We start from the raw sequence: 20,925 nt of genomic DNA, 5'->3' as shown, positions 1-20,925 counted from the left end.
GACTCTGTTGCCAGCTCCACAGGCTGCTGGTGGACCACAACAACGGTCTTAAAACAGAATAGAATAGAATAGAATAGAATAGAATTCTTTATTGGCCAAGTGTGATTGGACACACAAGGAATTTGTCTTGATGCATATGCTCTCGGAATATAAAAGAAAAGATACATTCATCAAGAATCATAAGGTACAACACTTAATGATAGTCACAGGGAAACAGTCAATATAAATCTAAAGGATGCCAGCAACAAGGTCACAGTCATACAGTCATAAGTGGGAGGAGATGGGTGATAGGAACGATGAGAAGATTAATAGTAATGCAGACTTATTGACTAGTTTGACAGTGTTGATGGAATTATTTGTTTAGAAGAGAGATGGCATTCGGGAAAAATATAGGGCAACCACTGAATCCTTCAGAGTTGGGTGTTTAGGACTTTGCCATTCAAATAAGCTACAAAAAGAGAAACTTAGATGGTTTTCCTCCTGGGGTTTTGACAGATGAGATTAATTCCTGCACGTTCAAGTAGAATCAGTGTGTTTTCCTGCTTTTCTAAAATGGATGAAAATGGCTTATGGCTGAATAGGAATTCTTGGGAGAATCTCCTAGGTTTTCATGGGATGCAACTACTTTAGGTGAATAAGATGGAGAAAAGACTAGGCAGAAGAAATTTGGAATTTCCAATATAAGTTTGTGCTACTATAAAGTGAAACTGTGTCATCCAAGTGGATAAAAATCCCTTCCTGGACCTCTTCTCCTCCTCCTTCCCCACAATTTGGTGATATGTGAGCCATTGATTTCAGAATGAAATACAGAAAAGAAACTGAATTTATATTACATGCAGGATTTCTATATGAATTACAAACTGAATTTATTCGGAATGTGATTTAAGTCATGCATGAAAAATATCCCTTGATCTTCTACTCTATTTCTCATTTTCCCCTCTTAATGATAGCAAGGCATTAGGACATAACCAAAGCCATATGATTGTTGTTTCTTCTGGAGTCAGGCATCTTGTTGTATCGGCAATGCAGAAACATAGCAATTAAGCAGGCCTTTTTGATAATTGCCATGTTACTTTCCATGCTAGTGTAAGCAGTCTTGATTAAGCAGTTTTATGGTGAAAATAAGAGAATTTTAAAATATTAGATCAAAAATGGGTCAGTCAATTTCCACTGCAGTTGTCTATATCGGGGGTCTCCAACCTTAGTAACTTTAAGGCTTGTGGACTTCAACTCCCAGAAACTTTGCTGGCTGAGGAATTCTGGGAGTTGAAGTCCACAAGCCTTTTTTTTTTTTTTGCATTTATATCCCACCCTTCTCTGAAGACTCAGGGCAGCTTACACTATGTTAGCAATAGTCTTCATCCTATTTGTATATTTATATACAAAGTCAACTTATTGCCCCAACAATCTGGGTCCTCATTTTACCTACCTTATAAAGGATGGAAGGCTGAGTCAACCTTGGGCCTGGTGGAACTAGAACCTGCAGTAATTGCAAGCAGCTGTGTTAATAACAGACTGTCTTACCAGTCTGAGCCACAGAGGCCCTTAAAGTTATTACGGTTGGAGACCCCTGGTCTATATTCTATCCACTACATGACTTGGATAATTCTGCCAATAGACATTTAGACCTGCTTTAAACATTGGGCGGTAACTAACAAAATGAAATTCAACAGTAAAAAAAGTAAGGTTCTACATTTAGGCAAAAAACCCCAAAATGCACAGGTACCGTATATGTGGTACCTTGCTCAATAGTAGTAACTGTGAGAGGGATCTTGGAGTCCTAGTGGACAACCATTTAGATATGAGCCAGCAGTGTGCAGCAGCTGCCAAAAAAGCCAACACAGTTCTGGGCTGCATAAACAGAGGGATAGAATCAAGATCACGTAAAGTGTTAATACCACTTTATAATGCCTTGGTAAGGCCACACTTGGAATATTGCATTCAGTTTTGGTCGCCATAATGTAAAAAAGATGTTGAGACTCTAGAAAGAGTGCAGAGAAGAGCAACAAAGATGATTAGGGGACTGGAAACTAAAACATATGAAGAACGGTTGCAAGAACTCGGTATGTCTAGTTTAATGAAAAGAAGGACTAGGGGAGACATGACAGCAGTGTTCCAATATCTCAGGGGTTGCCACAAAGAAGAGGGAGTCAAACTATTCTCCAAAGCACCTGAGGGTAGAACAAGAAACAATGGGTGGATACTAATCAAGGAGAGAAGCAACTTAGAACTAAAGAGAAATTTCCTGACACTTAGAACAATTAATCAGTGGAACAACTTGCCTGCAGAAGTTGTAAATGCACCAACACTGGAAATTTTTAAGAAAATGTTGGATAGCCATTTGTCTGAAATGGTGTAGGGTTTCTTGCCTGGGCAGTGGGTTGGACTAGAAGACCTCCAAGGTCCCTTCCAACTCTGTTATTATGTTAAAATAATTGTTGTCAAGACCCCCAAAGAACAGTACATATCTGATTCAATGATTCTCTTTAACTGTAGAAAAGGTTACATCCAAAGGGCGATTTAGAAATAACGAAGGTCAACTGTGAATTTGATGAAGCTCCTCATTCCCCCTGTCACTCAACTCAGAAGCTGATCAAAAAAACCTCCATTTTCATAAATTACTTGTAAAGAGTGACTGCGTGGGAGCTACATGGGAACGCATCACTTCCTGGATTGTTCCTTCGATCTAGATGAAGAAAGAAAACTTTTATTGTGCAAAGAGCAAAAGGAGCTTTGGTGTTGTCTCTGAACATATCAGAGACATCTAAACCACTATTTTCCATACTGGAATTCCCCAAAAATCAAATTTCTCAAGCAACTTTGTAGATCGGTTTTCTCCTAACATGGCCTATTGATGTCCTGGACCAATTCATAAGAATTGTATAAGAGCACAAACGTGCCTACCGTTCCTGTCCTATTGTTTCCTTTCATTATATCCAATTAATATAGTTATTACATACTTATGCTCATATATATGCTTATATATTATATAGTTATTTTCATGCTTATGCTTATATATACTGTTGTGGCAAAATAAATAAATAATAAATAAATAAATAAATAAATTCCATAATTCCTGAAAACTAAATTCAAATACATCAAGAGGGCATCTAGATTCAAGAGAGCTCCTGAACACACTATAAACAATGAATCAGAATGAATAAGAAATGTTTTATTAATTTAAATACAACTTTTTGTCAAGATTATTATAGAATTCTTAAAGAATGTTTCTTTCCTCCCTGCCTTGCCTAACTTTGGGCTTCATTATTCAAAACTGTATCAGTGTAAAATTTAATATAGCCCAGATGTATTTTGAAATCGCATGTCTTTTATCTGGCTACATATACTACCTTCCATATAAAGCTTAAAATTAATCAAGGAATGGTAGATGGTATTAGAAGACACTAACTTTTTAATTAACATGAGTAACAAGGAAATATTTTAGGTTTTTTTTCAATGAGCTTGTAAAAAATTATAAAAATGAGTATCCTACAATCAGTAACGGGTATTTTTCATCTAATAGTCAACGGCAGGAAAAAGTATCATACCTAAAATAGGATAAAATAGACTTTAATTAAAGTTTCAAATATTCATTATAGTATTTATGATATTATGACAGATGTGATAATGTGTTTAAAAACTGAAAGTAGTGAAGAGAGAGGATTTTGGGTGAAAAATATTTCTGTAACTTCTTTGATTAGTGCTGCACTAATAATTGGTCAGATGTTCTAACACTGTAATTAGATGTAGTTAAAATAATACTTTCCTTGCATGTCAACAGCCTTTAATGTTTTGATTCCAGTGCTCGGGCTGATACATAGACATACATACTCGCTGCTCCCTAGCCCTAGTTTCTTTGGGAAATGACCCTTAAAAATGCTCAGCCTTTAGGAGCAAATGCTGTCATGGAATAGTGATTCAGCCAATCAAAAAGCAACTTCATTTATGGAGGAAGGGTGGATTTCCAATAACTTCCCTGCCTACAGCAAAAAAATGAGAGCACTTGATAGATTTTGCTGGAATGGAGTCACAGTTCATGGAACACATTGATTAATTTTAATACTTTTTAACTTGTATTGAGAAATTTGCTCAGGTAAACACTTTACTAATTTATTTTGGTCTATTTGTAATATACTGTTCATACGGAAGTAGTTCTTATCATAAAAATATGATCAGAACTCTAAAAATAGCAAGAGATCTTTCTGAAGCTTACTGGAACCTCACAAGAGGCAACTGAATTATGCTTAGAGCAATCTTAAGTCTCATTGGAACAAAGCATTTCAGAAAGCCCTAGTCCATCCCCAGCTTATAGATCCACAATAGAAAAGTATGGAAAGAAAGTACTCATAATTTTTCTTGTCACTAAAGGAACCAAAATTCACTTTTTTCCTGCTCCTGCTCAGATCCGTATATACCAGCTTTTCACACCAGACACAAATATGCACTGAACTCCAGTTGGCTGACAAAGTGGGAATTTCCAAGCCTTAACAACCGCATGTGGAGGCTGACATGGACATTGGACTTGATTTCCCCTTTGAGTCTGTTTCTGTTCTTGGAAAGAGAAATGGGTCTATTAGCCATGAAATCATATGTAAGAGTGCAGTGTAAGTATACATCATTCTATAATGTGTGTGTGTGTGTGTGTTCATTATTTTTATTTTTATTTTCTCTAAGATACCATAGAATTGCCATAAATTCAAAAATCACAAATGAATATAACCATAAAAACATTTTGAAATCCTGAGTTTTGAGTCCCTCAAATCTCTCAGTCACTCAAGCCCTTGGACTACTACTACATGCTCTATATGGGGCTACCCTTGAAGAGTATTCAGAATATTCAGTTGATGAAGAAAGCAGTTGTGCAGGCAGTTCTTGGGACCCCTATCAGGGTCCATATTACACTGCTGTTCCATGAACTGCACTGGTGTCCAGTTTGCTTCCAGCCCAATTCAAGGTGATAGGGTTACCCCAACAAGTAACCTTAACTTTTAAATTCCTTTATGGCATGCGTCTATGGAATCTGAGGAACTGGCTTATCCCAATGGGACTTAATAATAATAATATCAGAGTTGGAAGGGACCTTGGAGGTCTTCTAGTCCAACCCCCTGCCCAGGCAGGAAACCCTACACCATTTCAGACAAATGGCTATCCAACATTTTCTTAAATGTTGTCTTGTCCACCTTGTGACTTGTCCACCCCACCCATGCCAGCAGAAGAGGAATGCTCTGAAGCCCATCAGCCAAAGGAGTTTGTTTGGTGGTGTCTAGGAGAAGAGCCTTTTCTACCATGGTGCCTGCCTGTGGAATATCCTGCTCCCCTGAGGTATGATCTGCCCCCACCCTTCTGGTCTTCTGAAAGGGCTTCTGCCAGCTGGCTTGGGACCCTAATGCAATGGAGGGTGTTAATGGATTAGAACAGACTCCACCTCCTTCCTATGCACACTTTGCTTCCTTCCTCTCATCTTGGTTAATTGGATTTTAGCTGAATTTTAAATATATGTTTTCTATTTGTTGTTTTAAGATTTTAATTATATGTGTGGAAGCTGCCTAGAGTCATCTGAATAGAATAGAATAGAATAGAATTTTATTGGCCAAGTGTGATTGGACACACAAGGAATTTGTCTTGGTGCATATGCTCTCAGTGTACATAAAAGAAAAGATACGTTCATCAAGGTACAACATTTACAACACAATTGATGATCAATATATCAATATAAATCATAAGGATTGCCAGCAACAAGTTATAGTCATACAGTCATAAGTGGAAAGAGATTGGTGATGGGAACTATGAAACGATTAATAGTAGTGCAGATTCAGTAAATAGTCTGACAGTGTTGAGGGAATTATTTGTTTAGCAGAGTGATGGCCTTCGGGAAAAAACTGTTCTTGTGTCTAGTTGTTCTGGTGTGCAGTGCTCTATAGCGTCGTTTTGAGGGTAGGAGTTGAAACAGTTTATGTCCAGGATGAGGGGTCTGTAAATATTTTCACGGCCCTCTTCTTGATTCGTGCAGTATACAGGTCCTCAATGGAAGGCAAGTTGGTAGCAATTATTTTTTCTGCAGTTCTAATTATCCTCTGAAGTCTGTGTTTTTCTTGTTGGGTTGCAGAACCGAACCAGACAGTTATAGAGGTGCAAATGACAGACTCAATAATTCCTCTATAGAACTGGATCAGCAGCTCCTTGGGCAGTTTGAGCTTACTGAGTTGGCGCAGAAAGAACATTCTTTGTTGTCCTTTTTTAATGATGTTTTTGATGTTAGCTGTCCATTTGAGATCTTGCGATATGATAGAACCCAAAAATTTGAAGGTTTCTGGGCAAGATGAGTAGCATAGAAGTTTAATAATAAATAAAACCATTTTCCCCCCAGAATTCTATTACTACATTTAGACCACTGGATATCATGGTGGGAATTTTGACTAATGTTTTAATCTATTTTTATGGCAGCAAATGGAGGCTGTCAATGAATTCAAGGTATTGAGGGCAATGAAACTAAGCAAGTGAAAACAAGATGGTGTTTCCACAAAACAATTGCAGATTTTTTTTTGTCTGGGAGAGCCCAGTCTTTGGTCTTAGTATAAAATACAGACTCTGAGACTGAATGTCTGAGATTTGATCCTTCTTGGTATTTTCTTTAAAGAATCAGTTAAGTCTCATTTTTATATGACTGAAAAAACTCTGAGGTAATAATCTATATAGAATCTTTTTTTAATTCTATAAAGCAACTTCTGATGTTCCTCTCTGTCTTGGGATATGATTGCCATGTAATATGGTTTGGAAAAATTAGACAACAGGAAGAAGTATTCAGACAAACTAAAGTAGTAAGGGGAGTGAAAATTAAGAAACAGTGAATATGCTGAGCAGTGAAAAAAAGACAACTGAAGGGAAATCTGTTAACACTTTTCAGATATCTGCAATCTGTCGTAAAAAGGTCAAAACCTGTGCTATCTCAGGAAGTTGTGTTACAGGAAGACAGATTCCAATTGAATGTTAATAACAACTTTCTAATAGAAAGAACACTTGGAAAGGAGAAAAAATATTTATGGAAGGAGATGGGCTTCATTGGGTATATTCAGAATCTAGATAGCCATCTGCTGGGAAAGTTTTAGTTTGGATTCTTGCCACAAGTAGGAAATTGGACTTGATGGCCAATTACCCCTTTCAACTCAATGATTAGTTCCTCTCAAATTGATTGTAGAACCTGCTTCTTGCTTACATAAGCCCATTCATCAATAATTTTGTGTGAGATCTACATACAGATGTATAAGAATTTGTCTGAAGCGTATGAGATCATATGCTTCATATTTGTCACTGAATATTGATATTCATATTCATCACTGGAAGTTTTTTTTAAAAAAACTGGATAACCATTTGTCTGAAATGGTACAGGGCCTCCTACCTCAGCAGGGTTTTGGATTAGAAGACCTCCAAATTTCCTTCTCGCTCTATTCTGACTGATTGAGATGGGAAGTAGTGGTTTTTGAAGTGTCAGGATATATTATCATGCCTGTTGTGAAGTCTAGTCACAAGATCAGCATACTGATATATAAAGGGAGGACAACCTGTGCCTTGTCACCAGTGTTAAACAATTAAAGATTTTTCTGCAAACCATCAAGACACTAAGCCCTTGCTTCAGTACTGGAATCAGGATACATCACTGATGCTTAGTTTCTGGCACAAGGATGTATCCTATATGCATCCAAGTCCAAATTTCAGCAGCAATGGCTCTCAGGTGCTGAGTATTCACCTTTTTATCTGACAAATAGCAAATTTACTACCTTCCTTACTCAATATGCAGTATATATCTCCCTAACACTCAGGATTTTCCCATGGACCTGTCTGAAGTAGGATTTATAATTAATCAGATGACAGAAGGAGCTGTAAAATAGGCAACCTCCCATATGATACACAATAGCATGAACTTGGTTTTCTGCCTTGAGTAGCAAAAGGAGGGTATGAACTCTTCCCAGCCTTCTGGCTGTTAACTTCTCACACATTTTTTAATAAGATACTTTTCAGCCGAGTTCTGATACAGTTCAGCTGCATGTAAAGTAAGGCAATAGGAATGCAAGCGTAGGTCCAGAGGCAATTGGGAAAGGATCATAACTCAATGGTAGAGCACAATTTTTCTATCTAGAAGGTCCTAAGTTAAATCCCTGGCAATTATATGTGGGCTGGCAAAAAAATATTAATTTTGAGGAGCCACTACTAATTACATTTTAAGCTAAATGGGTCAGATAGGGGCCTACAAAATCTAGCCTCATTCAGTTGCATAGATTCATCTTTTAGTCCATTCTGTCAAATTCTACCTATGTCTAGTGTTTAAAAAGAATTACAAGAAAAAGCTTGCTTTTCTATCCTGCTGTCCCTTACACAAATATATTTTTGTGTAACTTATATGTATGCATGTGTGTCAGTGGTGGGTTCTAACCAGTGGTGGGATTTAAATAATTTAACAACCAGTTCTCTGCCCTAATGATTTCTACCAACAACCAGTTCACCAAACTGCTCAGAAAATTAACAACCAGTTCTCCCGAAGTGGTGCGAACTGGCTGAATCCCACCACTGGTTCTAACCAGTTTTACCACTGGTTCATTTCGCTCGCATGCATGCCAAAGTTGTGTTTCGTGCAAGCACATTGTGTAAAAAAACAGCTGAGACATGGCGATCCACTCTGCTGTGCCTTACAGCTGAGCTAAAAACAAAGGAATAAAGGTAGGTATAGCATGGGGGCGGGCAGGAGGGCCCAGCTGACATTAGGATTGAACCGGTTCACTCTCATATCAAGATCTCTCCCAAACTGGGGAGAACCAGTAGCAACCCACCACTGATGTGTGTGTAGGCATATGCATTTACACAAACACATACACATACATATACACATGCCTTTTTTATATTCCTAGGATTCAAAGTTCCTTGTGCATGAATCTCTGCTATTTTCCAGCTCTGAAGCTTCTGTTTAGTGGATGGATGCACCTGCCTCTGTCTCCCAGTGGCAATTGGGCTTTAACAGTTGCAATCCTTTAAATGCATTTAAGACACCAAGAGCACTAGGAATCCAATCATACAATCTGGCTTTTCTGTAATAATTGTGTGTTGTTTCAGAGCCAGAAATCTCAGGTTTAATTATATCATTTTCCCATTCATTAACATTTTGAGCCTTTGAGCTTGTCAGAAACGAATTCAGATTTTGATTTAATACAATGATAGACCATACATATTAATTTCAAGGTCCTCGCCCTGCAAGCTGTGCTCATTTTTAAAAATATACCCATGATATTGTATTCATATAGGAGTGGGAAGTGAAAGCTTGCTAGGAAATGTCTCTAAAAGACAGGAAATGATTTTTCTCTCTCGACTGAATTACCTGGAACAATTGTCCTTTTTAATTTGCTTGCAGTATGTGCGTGTGTCATCCAGTACAGTTTAACCTACTTACCTACTTGTTTAATTTAACCACTTGGCTAATTAATTAATTTACTGTTATTTTACTGTTTAGCATACTAATTGTGAACAAATTTCTGTTTTGTATAATAAAATAATAAAATAAACAGTATCTTTTTCTTGAGTGTCTATTTTACTAACGACCTAAAAGATCAAAATAGTAAGACCAAATTAATTTTTTGATCTAAAAAGCATAATTCCCAGAGTAGTAAAAATTAGTGACAACACATTGAAATCCCAGTATCTTTTGAGAATAAAATCGAAATTAGAGGGTTGATGTGTCAGAAGTTATTCTATAAATATACACTGATATATTTTTTTAATAAATTCATTCCTTTTAAAGTTTATTCTCATTCATTTTGCATGTTAAAGGGATTCCTGTAACTTATCTTACTTCTTCTCCTGCAGCTATTGTAAATCTGAATTTTCTTTTCATTTTAGCTGCTTACGGTTCCTGACCATAACTCTATTTCTCTTTATTTATTCACTGGAATTTTGGATAAATATTCAGCTAGCTTCCTTCCTTCCTTCCTTCCTTCCTTCCTTCCTTCCTTCCTTCCTTCCTTCCTTCCTTCCTTCCTTCCTTCCTTCCTTCCTTCCTTCCCTCCCTCCTCCCTCTGCACCTGCTTTATTTCACTATTCTAAGATGGTATATTAAATTGGAAACAGATGCCAAAGAGAAGACTAGAAAAACAATAATACTATAATTAAAACCTGAAAAAGCAGGTGAACCCTATATTAAATTGCCACAAAAGTTCCATGGAACAAAAACATCTTCATTCTTCACTAGTATGTAAAGCTGAGCAAAATTAGGGCTTATTCTTACTATCCTAAATTTCTTGGTTGTGAAAGATATAATAGGATTCCCAAAGAAAATGTAACCTCTATGAACAGGTTCATAAGTGAAGAGACATTCTGTCTCAGATCCCTAGCTATGAACATGCCCTACCTCGTAGATAAAAATTAGCTTGTTGAATCAATCAAAATCTCGAGCTCATCTTAAAAAATCAATGATAAACTTATGCAACTGATAGTTTATTTTTATTTATTTTATTTATTTATTTGTCACAACAGTATATATAGGCATAAGCATGAAATAACTATACGATATATAAGCATATATATAAGCACAAGTATGTAATAACTATATGAAATTGGATACAATCAAAGGGAACATTAGGACAGGAACGGTAGGCACGCTGGTGTTCTTATGCACGCCTCTTACAGACATCTTAGGAATGGGGTGATGTCAATAGTAGATAGTTTTTGGTTAAAGCTTTGGGGATTTTGGGAAGAGACCACAGAGTCTGGTAGTGCATTCCAGGCATTAACAACTCTGTTACTGAAGTTATATTTTCTGCAATCAAGATTGGAGCAGTTCACATTAAACTTAAATCTATTGTGCTTGTATACCGTATATACTCGAGTATAAGCCGATCCGAATATAAGCCGAGGTACCTAATTTTACCACAAAAACTGGGAAAAACTATTGACTCGAGTATAAGCCGAGGGTGGGAAATGAGGCAGCTACTGGTCAATGTAAAAAATAAAGATAGAGCCAAGTAAAATAACATGAATATTTATTTGAACGAAAAACAATAAAAGTGCAAAAGGGGGTCCCCAAAAAGAATATGGTATCAAAAATACAGTATCTTTAAAAGTAACAGCAACCAAGCTAACGAGCTAAAATCCTCAAAACTGGAGTTCTCCTCCTCATCATCTGTTTGTCCAAACAGAGCTTCAGCTACTTCAGCTTCTGTGATGTTATCCGCATATCGTTGTCGTCATCACTGAGTTCACAGTCGTCATCATCACTGCTGTCACTCTCATACAATGCGCTGTCTTCACTGCCATCCATAGCATTACTAATGCCACATTTCTTGAAGGCACGTTGCACCATGTCCTCTGGAATATCTTCCCATGCATCACGAACCCACTGTGCTATTAGTTCTATGTCTGGCTTTCTCAGATTTCCAACTTTTGTCAGACGAGCTTGACCAGATGTCATCCATTCATGCCACATCCTTCGCACATGGTCCTTGAAAGGTTTATTTAAACTGACATCTAGGGGCTGCAATACAGATGTAAGCCCACCTGGAATAACGGCCAAAGTGACTTGAGATGACTTTGCCAATTTTTTTATGTCATCAGATGTGTGGGCTCTGAACATATCCCAAACTAACAGTGATCTTCTAGTCCAGTCCCCACTCCTCAAGCAAGAGATCCTATACTGTTTCAGACAAAGGATTGTCCAGTCTGTTCTTTAAAAACCCTCCAGGAATGAAGTGTCCAATAAGGTTCAAATTGCAAGTACCGGTAGTCCTCAATTTAAGACTGCAATTGAGCCCAAAACATTGTTTTGTTATTTTTCCCTAACCGTGTATGTATCCCCTGCCCCCATTTCGTCAGGCTGCCATCAAAGCGAAGCACGGCTGAATATTATTATTATTATTATTATTATTATTATTATTATTATTATTATTATTATTATTATTATTATTATTATCATTATCATTATCATTATCATTATCATTATCATCATCATCATCATTATTATTATTATTATTATTATCATTATCATTATTATCATTATTATCATCATCATTATTATTATTATTATTATTATTATCATTATCATTATTATCATTATCATCATCATTATTATTATTATTATTATTATTATCATTATCATTATTATCATTATCATCATCATTATTATTATTATTATTATCATTATTATTATTATTATTATATGATGATGATGATTTTTTTGCATTGGACAGAGCGAGCTTCAGTTTACCAAACTTTGTATCTTTTAATGAAACGTGTTAGTCTGGAAGGGACTGATTGAACCCACAAAACACTTGCAACTTTTAGTTCCGTGCTGAGGATTTTGGAAAGCAGCCCAGCAATATTTATTTATTGCTCGGACTGCTCTTATTTTCACTCCCCTTTTCTTTCTTTTCCTTCCTCCTCCTCCTTCTCTGCCTCTCTTTCGTCCCCCACCTCCCGGGATCCTTGCGGGTCGAAGGTTCTGCCCTGCCTTACACCAGCCGCCCACCTATGCCAAGGTCTCCCTGGCTCTTTCGCTCTCTGTAAGCAGCGGCTTCTCGGCAGCGTCGCCCCCCTCCCCTCCATGGATCGGCTCCTTCCCCAGCACTGAAGGCATCCTTAGGAATACACCTCCACCTCCAGGAAAATAAAAAGAGGCAGAGAAGGTAAATCGCCCGCCCCGTTCGGAAAGGAAGGGGAGAGGACTCCAATGGAAGAAGGGAGAGGAGAATTACCAATAACAAACACAAAGCGCTGGGTTAGAGGTGCCTTGTCATGTACAAGGAGATCAGAGAGGGCAACCACCGAAACAATAATCAGACTCAAAACGGGCTGCTTATTTGCCATTTGCTCTGGGTAGAACGGGTTTTTTAAAAAATTGGTTTGGAGAAGGAAAGCTAATTTGCTGATCTGCGCGAGGGTCGGTTTCATTTGCCTCCCTTCTTCTTCCTCCTCCTTCTTCCCACCCTAGCTTGCAATGCGCCCATCTCTCCTCCTCCTCCTCCTCCTGCCCCCCTCTCGGGGAGAAATTGTTGTTCTTGCCGTATTTCTCCGCTTTCCAAGAGGCTTTTCTTTTCACCTCTTTCTCCCCACCTCCCCAATTTCCATAGGGGAAAAACCCTGGGGAAAACTTGGCAAAAATAAAATAAAATAAAAAGTACTGAGTGCAAATGTTTTTTTATACTGTAGTTGGAGTTTTCCACGTTTCTTTTCACATTCAAGGCAGCATTCTCCCCCATCCTCGCTGCTTTTCCAAAACATGCTTTGAAACCTTTGCATTTTATTGGGATGTATTCGTGACAACGCCTCCGCCCCTCCGAGGCGAGAGGAGGACGAGTAAGAGGAGGCGAGTGACAAACAAATAAAGAGAGTTCTTCTCGCCTTGGCGTTTGACATACTGCCGTCCTCTCCGAAAGCCGAAATTGAGTGCGGCGGCAGTGGGGTGGGTGGTGGGTGGGTGGGGAGGCCGCCGTGGCGTGCCGGCTGGGGAGCCGGGATTGAAGTGCCGGCATGCTTTGCCAGCTCGGCCGGCTCGTTTTGGGCGGCGGCTGGCCTCCGGCGTTTTCTTCGCCGCTGATGGCGGCGGCGGCGGTGGTCGGCGGAGGCGGAGGCGTTGACATTTTCGCCTCTCACTCGTCCTCCTCTTGCCCGCGGTGGGGGCGGAGGCGTTGTCACTCGCCCTCCTCTCCAGCCGAAATTGAGTGCGGCGGGGAGGCCGCCGTGAGTGCCGGCTGGGGCCCAGGAGCCAATCCCGGCTCCCCAGCCGGCACTTCACGGCGGCCTCCCCACCCCACTGCCGCCGCACTCAATTTCGCCGGAGAGGAGGCGAGGTGACAAACGCCAAGCGAAGAACTCTATTTGTTTGTCACTCGCCAGCGGGCGTTGTCACCTCGCCTCCTCTCCGGCCGAAATTGAGTGCGGCGGGGAGGCCGCCGTGAGTGCCGGCTGGGGCCCAGGAGCCAATCCCGGCTCCCCAGCCGGCACTTCACGGCGGCCTCCCCACCCCACTGCCGCTCGCACTCAATTTCGCCGGAGAGGAGGGCGAGGGTGACAAACGCCAAGCGAAGAACTCTATTTGTTTGTCACTCTCGCCAGCGGGCGTTGTCACTCGCCCTCCTCTCCGGCCGAAATTGAGTGCGGCGGCAGGGGAGGCCGCCGTGAGTGCCGGCTGGGGAGCCCGGGATTGGCTCCGGGCTCCCCAGCCGGCACTTCACGGCGGCCTCCCCACCCACCCACCCCACTGCCGCTCGCACTCAATTTTGGCTGGAGAGGAGGGCGAGGGTGACAACGCCCTCCGCTCGAGGCGAGTGACAAACAAATAAAGAGAGTTCTTCGCCTTGGCGTTGTCACCTCGCCTCCTCTCCGGCGAAATTGAGTGCGGCGGCAGTGGGGTGGGTGGGTGGGTGGGGAGGCCGCCGTGGCGTGCCGGCTGGGGAGCCGGGATTGAAGTGCCGGCATGCTTTGCCAGCTCGGCCGGCTCGTTTTGGCGGCTGGCCTCCGGCGTTTTCTTCGCGCTTTTGATGGCGGCGGCGGTGGTCGGCGGAGGCGGAGGCGTTGACATTTCGCCTCTCACTCGTCCTCCTCTTGCCCGCGGTGGGGGCGGAGGCGTTGTCACCGCCCTCCTCTCAGCGAAATTGAGTGCGGCGGGGAGGCCGCCGTGAAGTGCCGGCTGGGGCCCAGGAGCCAATCCCGGGCTCCCCAGCCGCACTTCACGGCGGCCTCCCCACCCACCCCACTGCCGCTCGCACTCAATTTCGCCGGAGAGGAGGGCGAGTGACAAACGCCAAGCGAAGAACTCTATTTGTTTGTCACTCTCGCCAGCGGGCGTTGTCACTCGCCCTCCTCTCCGGCCGAAATTGAGTGCGGCGGCAGGGGAGGCCGCCGTGAAGTGCGGCTGGGGAGCCGGGATTGGCTCGGGCTCCCCAGCCGGCACTTCACGGCGGCCTCCCCACCCACCCCACTGCCGCCGCACTCAATTTCGCCGGAGAGGAGGCGAGTGACAACGCCCTCCGCTCGAGGCGAGTGACAAACAAATAAAGAGTTCTTCGCTTGGCGTTGTCACCTCGCCTCCTCTCCGGCGAAATTGAGTGCGGCGGCAGTGGGGGTGGGGAGGCCGCCGTGAAGTGCCGGCTGGGGGCCGGGATTGGCTCCGGGCTCCCCAGCCGGCACTTCACGGCGGCCTCCCCACCCACCCCACTGCCGCTCGCACTCAATTTCGGCTTTCGAGAGGAGGGCGAGGTGACAAACGCCAAGCGAAGAACTCTGTTGTTTGTCACTCTCGCCAGCGGGCGTTGTCACTCGCCCTCCTCTCCGAAAGCCGAAATTGAGTGCGGCGGCGGGGAGGCCGCCGTGAGTGCCGGCTGGGGAGCCCGGGATTGGCTCGGGCTCCCCAGCCGGCACTTCACGGCGGCCTCCCCACCCACCCACCCCACTGCCGCTCGCACTCAATTTCGGCTTTCGAGAGGAGGGCGAGGTGACAACGCCTCCGCCCCCACCGCGGGCAAGAGGAGGACGAGTGAGAGGCGAAATGTCGAACGCCCTCCGCCCGCCCCTCCGCCGACCACCGCCGCCGCCGCCATCAAAAGCGGCGGAAGAAAACGCCGGAGGCCAGCCGCCGCCCCAAAACGAGCCGGCCGAGCTGGCAAAGCATGCCGGCAGCATTTGGGCTCGTCCTGCCGGCCCAGCTGTTCCCGAGGGCAAAAAACCCTCTCCCTGGGTCGGCTCTGCAAGGGTAGACTCGAGTATAAGCCGAGGGGGCGTTTTTCAGCACAAAAAACGTGCCGAAAAACTCGGCTTATACTCGAGTATATACGGTATATATATATATATAGAATAGAATTTTATTGGCCAAGTGTGATTGGACACACAAGGAATTTGTCTTGGTGCATATGCTCTCAGTGTACATAAAAGAAAAGATACGTTCATCAAGGTACAACATTTACAACACAATTGATGATCAATATATCAATATAAATCATAAGGATTGCCAGCAACAAGTTATAGTCATACAGTCATAAGTGGAAAGAGATTGGTGATGGGAACTATGAAACGATTAATAGTAGTGCAGATTCAGTAAATAGTCTGACAGTGTTGAGGGAATTATTTGTTTAGCAGAGTGATGGCCTTCGGGAAAAAACTGTTCTTGTGTCTAGTTGTTCTGGTGTGCAGTGCTCTATAGCGTCGTTTTGAGGGTAGGAGTTGAAACAGTTTATGTCCAGGATGCGAGGGATCTGCAAATATTTTCACGGCTCTCTTCTTGATTCGTGCAGTATACAGGTCCTCAATGGAAGGCAAGTTGGTAGCAATTATTTTTTCTGCAGTTCTAATTATCCTCTGAAGTCTGTGTTTTTCTTGTTGGGTTGCAGAACCGAACCAGACAGTTATAGAGGTGCAAATGACAGACTCAATAATTCCTCTGTAGAACTGGATCAGCAGCTCCTTGGGCAGTTTGAGCTTACTGAGTTGGCGCAGAAAGAACATTCTTTGTTGTCCTTTTTTAATGATGTTTTTGATGTTAGCTGTCCATTTGAGATCTTGCGATATGATAGAACCCAGAAATTTGAAGGTTTCTACTGTTGATACTGTGTTGTCAAGTATTGTGAGAGGTGGAAGTATGGAAGGGTTTTTCCTAAAATCTACCTCCATTTCTACGGTTTTGAGTGTGTTCAGTTCCAGATTGTTTTGGTTGCACCACAAGGCTAGTCGTTCGACCTCTCGTCTATATGCGGATTCGTCATTGTCTCGAATGAGACCAATCACTGTTGTGTCATCTGCGAACTTCAGTAGCTTAACAAATGGATCATTGGAAATGCAGTCATTGGTATACAGAGAGAAGAGAAGTGGGGAGAGCATATATATAAGCATAAGAGAGCATATATATAAGCATAAGAGAGCATAAGGCACTTTTGTGCTCTTATGCACGCCCCTTATAGTTGTGATTGAAGCTGAAGTAGTCTTCAACAGGAAGGACATTGTAACAGATGATTCTATGAGTTAAACACAGGTCCTGTCGAAGGCGACCAAATTCTAAATTTTCTAAACCCAGGATTTCAAGTCTGGTGGCATAAGGTATTTTGTTGTAATCAGAGGAGTGGAGAACTCTTCTTATAAAATATTTCTGGACAAGCTCAGTTGTATTAATGTCCAAAATGAGGTATGGGTTCCAGACAGGTGAGCTGTATTCAAGAATTGGTCTAGCAAATGTTTTATATGCTCTGGTTAGTAGTGTAGTGTTTCTGGAGAAGAAGCTACGCAAGATTAAGTTTACAACTCTTAAAGCCTTTTTTGCGATGTAGTTGCAGTGGGCTTTGGCACTTAGATCATTGGATATGAAAACTCCAAGGTCTTTAATGGGGTGGGGGTCATCTACAAGGTAATGTCAATCAAGCTTTTATTTAGTGTTCAGATTCTTTTTTCCAATGTGTAAGACAGAGCATTTGCTGGTTGAGATTTGGAGTTGCCAAGTTTTTGACCATTCCGACACAAAGTCAAGGTCTTTTTGAAGGGTAGCTGTATTCTTGGTAGTGTTAAATAGTTTAACATCATCAGCAAAGAGAACACAATTACTTATAATATGGTCACAGAGATCATTAATGTATAATACGAAAAGTGTTGGTCCAAGAACGCTGCCTTGGGCAACGCCGCTATTGACAGGAACAGGATTTGATAGGGCACTGCCTATTTTGACCACTTGTTATAGTTTTGTATATAGTTATGTTTATATATACAAAACATACAACCAGAAAGCAATCTGGGCTGAACCCTGCAATATCTTCTTTTCCTCTGCATGGAATACATTGCAGAAATCCAAATAAAAAAGAGATTAAGAACTGGGTCACTGTGACCAGATTCATTTTCTCCTGGAATATAAGACACTGAGATGTTATTCTAAATGTACTGCTGGATGTAACACCAACTCTAGGTTAACTGGATGGCTTTTAACCAGTAGTTGTGATTGAACTTCTCAGTCCACATCCAATCTCTTATTGTATTAAAAAGCTGTAATGAAGGAATTAGACAATTCCATGAACAATATGCAACCATGGCTTTTCTCTAGCATCTACCTCCAAGTTTAAAGGCAGCAGAGCTCTGAATCCTGGTCACTGAGAAATTTCAGAAGGAAATGGTGGGGGCCCTCAAAGAGGTTTCTTTTATTTTTATCATTGCTATGATAATATTGAAGGATAGTAAGTAAAAAGAATGTTCCTATTTATTTTAATCTACAAAATCTCAGAGGGCATAGAAATTTTAAGCTTATAAATAGCAAGGTAGAAGATAGTGGGGAGTGCTTTGCATTTAGCTGAACAAAAACCCTATCTAATATCAAATACTTTCCTTTGTTGGTGGCAATTTTTCATCTGCCAGTTGACTATTAAATGAAGAACAGACTTTCCTCTTCCTACTTGTTACTAAATATTTTGAAAGATTTTGACTTATTTTTTGATGCAATTAAAAAAATAATCCTGAGAGAGTTTTCTCTCTACGTTGCTTACTGCAGTAGAAGAACATTGTGAAAAAACATTGTGAAGCCTCTAGATGGAATTTCCAACAATGTAAATTCCTTGACAGCTCGTGGTGATAATCAACAAGTGTTTAAGCAGTAATTATCCTAGGAAGTGAATTAGAATCAAATGAAGTATCATTATTATTGCAATAAAATGGGAAATGCTGGGAAATGGGAAATATGTAGTAGTTGTTGCAGCCCACATTATCTGATGGACTGGAGGAGCCTTCCAGGAAAAATGTACTAGTAGGGTTAAATGCTACTTTTGGAAAAACTTGTTGAGACATAGGAAAGTTAGCAAAATGACATACCTTGTGAATTCTGGTATGATCTGCACTTTCTAAACAAATGGACAGGTTGGAGTTTAGGGATCCATTCCAATGTTCTTAGCAAAGAGAAATGTGCCAGGACAAATTAAGATATGCATACATGAAGAGGGAAGGAAGAAAGAAATAAGTTTATATGGGGAGAAAATATATTTAGAAATTCATATTTGGGGAGAACATATGTGGAAAAAAATATTTGAATGATAAATATTTTATGTATTTATTTAAAACAGATATGCAAGCAAGAATGCAAGTATGATTTTATAGAATAGAATAGAATAGAATAGAATAGATTTTTTTTTATTGGCCAAGTGTGATTGGACACACAAGGAATTTGTCTTGGTGCATATGCTTTCAGTGTACATAAAAGAAAAGAAAAGATACGTTCATCAAGAATTCTAAGGTACAACACTTAATGATAGTCACAGGGTTCAAATAAGCAATCAGGAAACAATATCAATATAAATCGTAAGGATACAAGCAACAAAGTTATAGTCATACAGTCATAAGTGGAAGGAGATTGGTGATGGGAACGATGAGAAGATTAATAATAGTGCAGATTTAGTAAATAGTTTGACAGTGTTGAGGGAATTATTTGTTTAGCAGAGTGATGGTGTTTGGGAAGAAACTATTCTTGTGTCAAGTTGTTTTGGCGTACAGTGCTCTAGAGCGTCGTTTTGAGGGTAGCAGTTGAAACAATTTATGTCCAGAATGTGAGGGAGGGATGCGTTATAGAGAACATACTTGCAGGTGATAACCTTAGAAATAAGTACCTGTGCCCATCCCAAATTGTACTGGTTCAGAAAGCTATAGGTCATGGCCCCCCCGTTTATAGCTTCAAACTACTTCATACTACAGGAAAGAAATCAGGATTCAAGCCCAATGATTTTCTCAAATAGATGTTCCAAAAGATGTAATAGAAACATAAAATTCTGCCTTATATTTAACTAGATCTTTGTTTCAATGTTCCCACATTACCAAATAACTATATTTTGAAAAGAAGTCCATGGAGGGATCAGCAGGCACAGACTCAGCAACTTCTTCTGAGACCCTCTACTTTCCTTCTCTTGCTATGGAGGAAGCCATGAAAGCCACAGAAGCCAAACGCCAGCTGGCGCCCGACGCAAGAAATTGATGACAATAACTTTTCCTGTCCTGAGAGTAGTAGAACACAATTTGAAATATAAACGACAATAACTATTGTGTTTTGTTTTTGAATAACATCACATTCACAGAACATAGCCACTTACTTACTCACTCACTCGTTCTTTTGTTTTTCTAATTATATTGTGGAGCACAATTTTTACAATTTTCACAACTCCCTCCATCTCTAAGCAAGGATAGAACTTTTATAGTGGTATTATCATTCTTTTATCCCAATCTTCATGTAAGGTACAAACTTTAAATTGAATTCTGTTGCATTGATGCAACAGGTGAGAAGTTTGAAGAACCTCTATGCTTTTACCTACTTCTTAATTTTAGACTGATCTGTCAATAGGACTAAAGTAAAATAGTACAAACTCTAGTTAGTTCAATAGTAAAATATATTGTTAGACAACCTATGACCCCAATTGTTTTAGAGATATTGTAATAGAATGTGCAGATGACCTTGGGGAACAAAGGGAAGAAATGCTGTATAGGAAACAATCTGACAAGAGAGGCACGAGAGGTTCAAGGGTCAGAGAAGGAAAGAAACTTAAGAAGGACCCAGCCTAATGGATTAAGCAGTTAAAGGTGATGGCAGGAAATTTGTACTTTCGTACTTGCAAGAATCTGTTAATTGAGTCTGTCTGTTTATTGCCTTACAATAAAATAGGATTAGTTCATCTAGTTGTGTTTCCTGTCTCATTTACCTAGGAGGGCTAATATTTCCTAAACAGAGAAACAGAGACCGTGTGCTGGCAAAAAAGCATTGGAATGGGAATAACTTCTGACTTCCTGCCATCTCCACCTCCCACCCCGACATTACTTGTGGGAAGTTGGCAGGAAGCATTGGAAATCATTCCTTCTCCTTGGCTAACTTGCAGAACTGCCTTCCACTTTACTGGAACAAAGGAAGCCAGGGATTGTGAGGAAAATAGCACCCCTTTTTCTCAGTGTGTC

Source organism: Ahaetulla prasina, chromosome 1, assembly GCF_028640845.1.
Source record: "Ahaetulla prasina isolate Xishuangbanna chromosome 1, ASM2864084v1, whole genome shotgun sequence".
In the NCBI taxonomy this organism is placed as follows: Eukaryota; Metazoa; Chordata; class Lepidosauria; order Squamata; family Colubridae; genus Ahaetulla; species Ahaetulla prasina.
The sequence above is the reverse complement of the archived record's forward strand: the minus strand, read 5'-3'. Positions refer to the sequence as shown.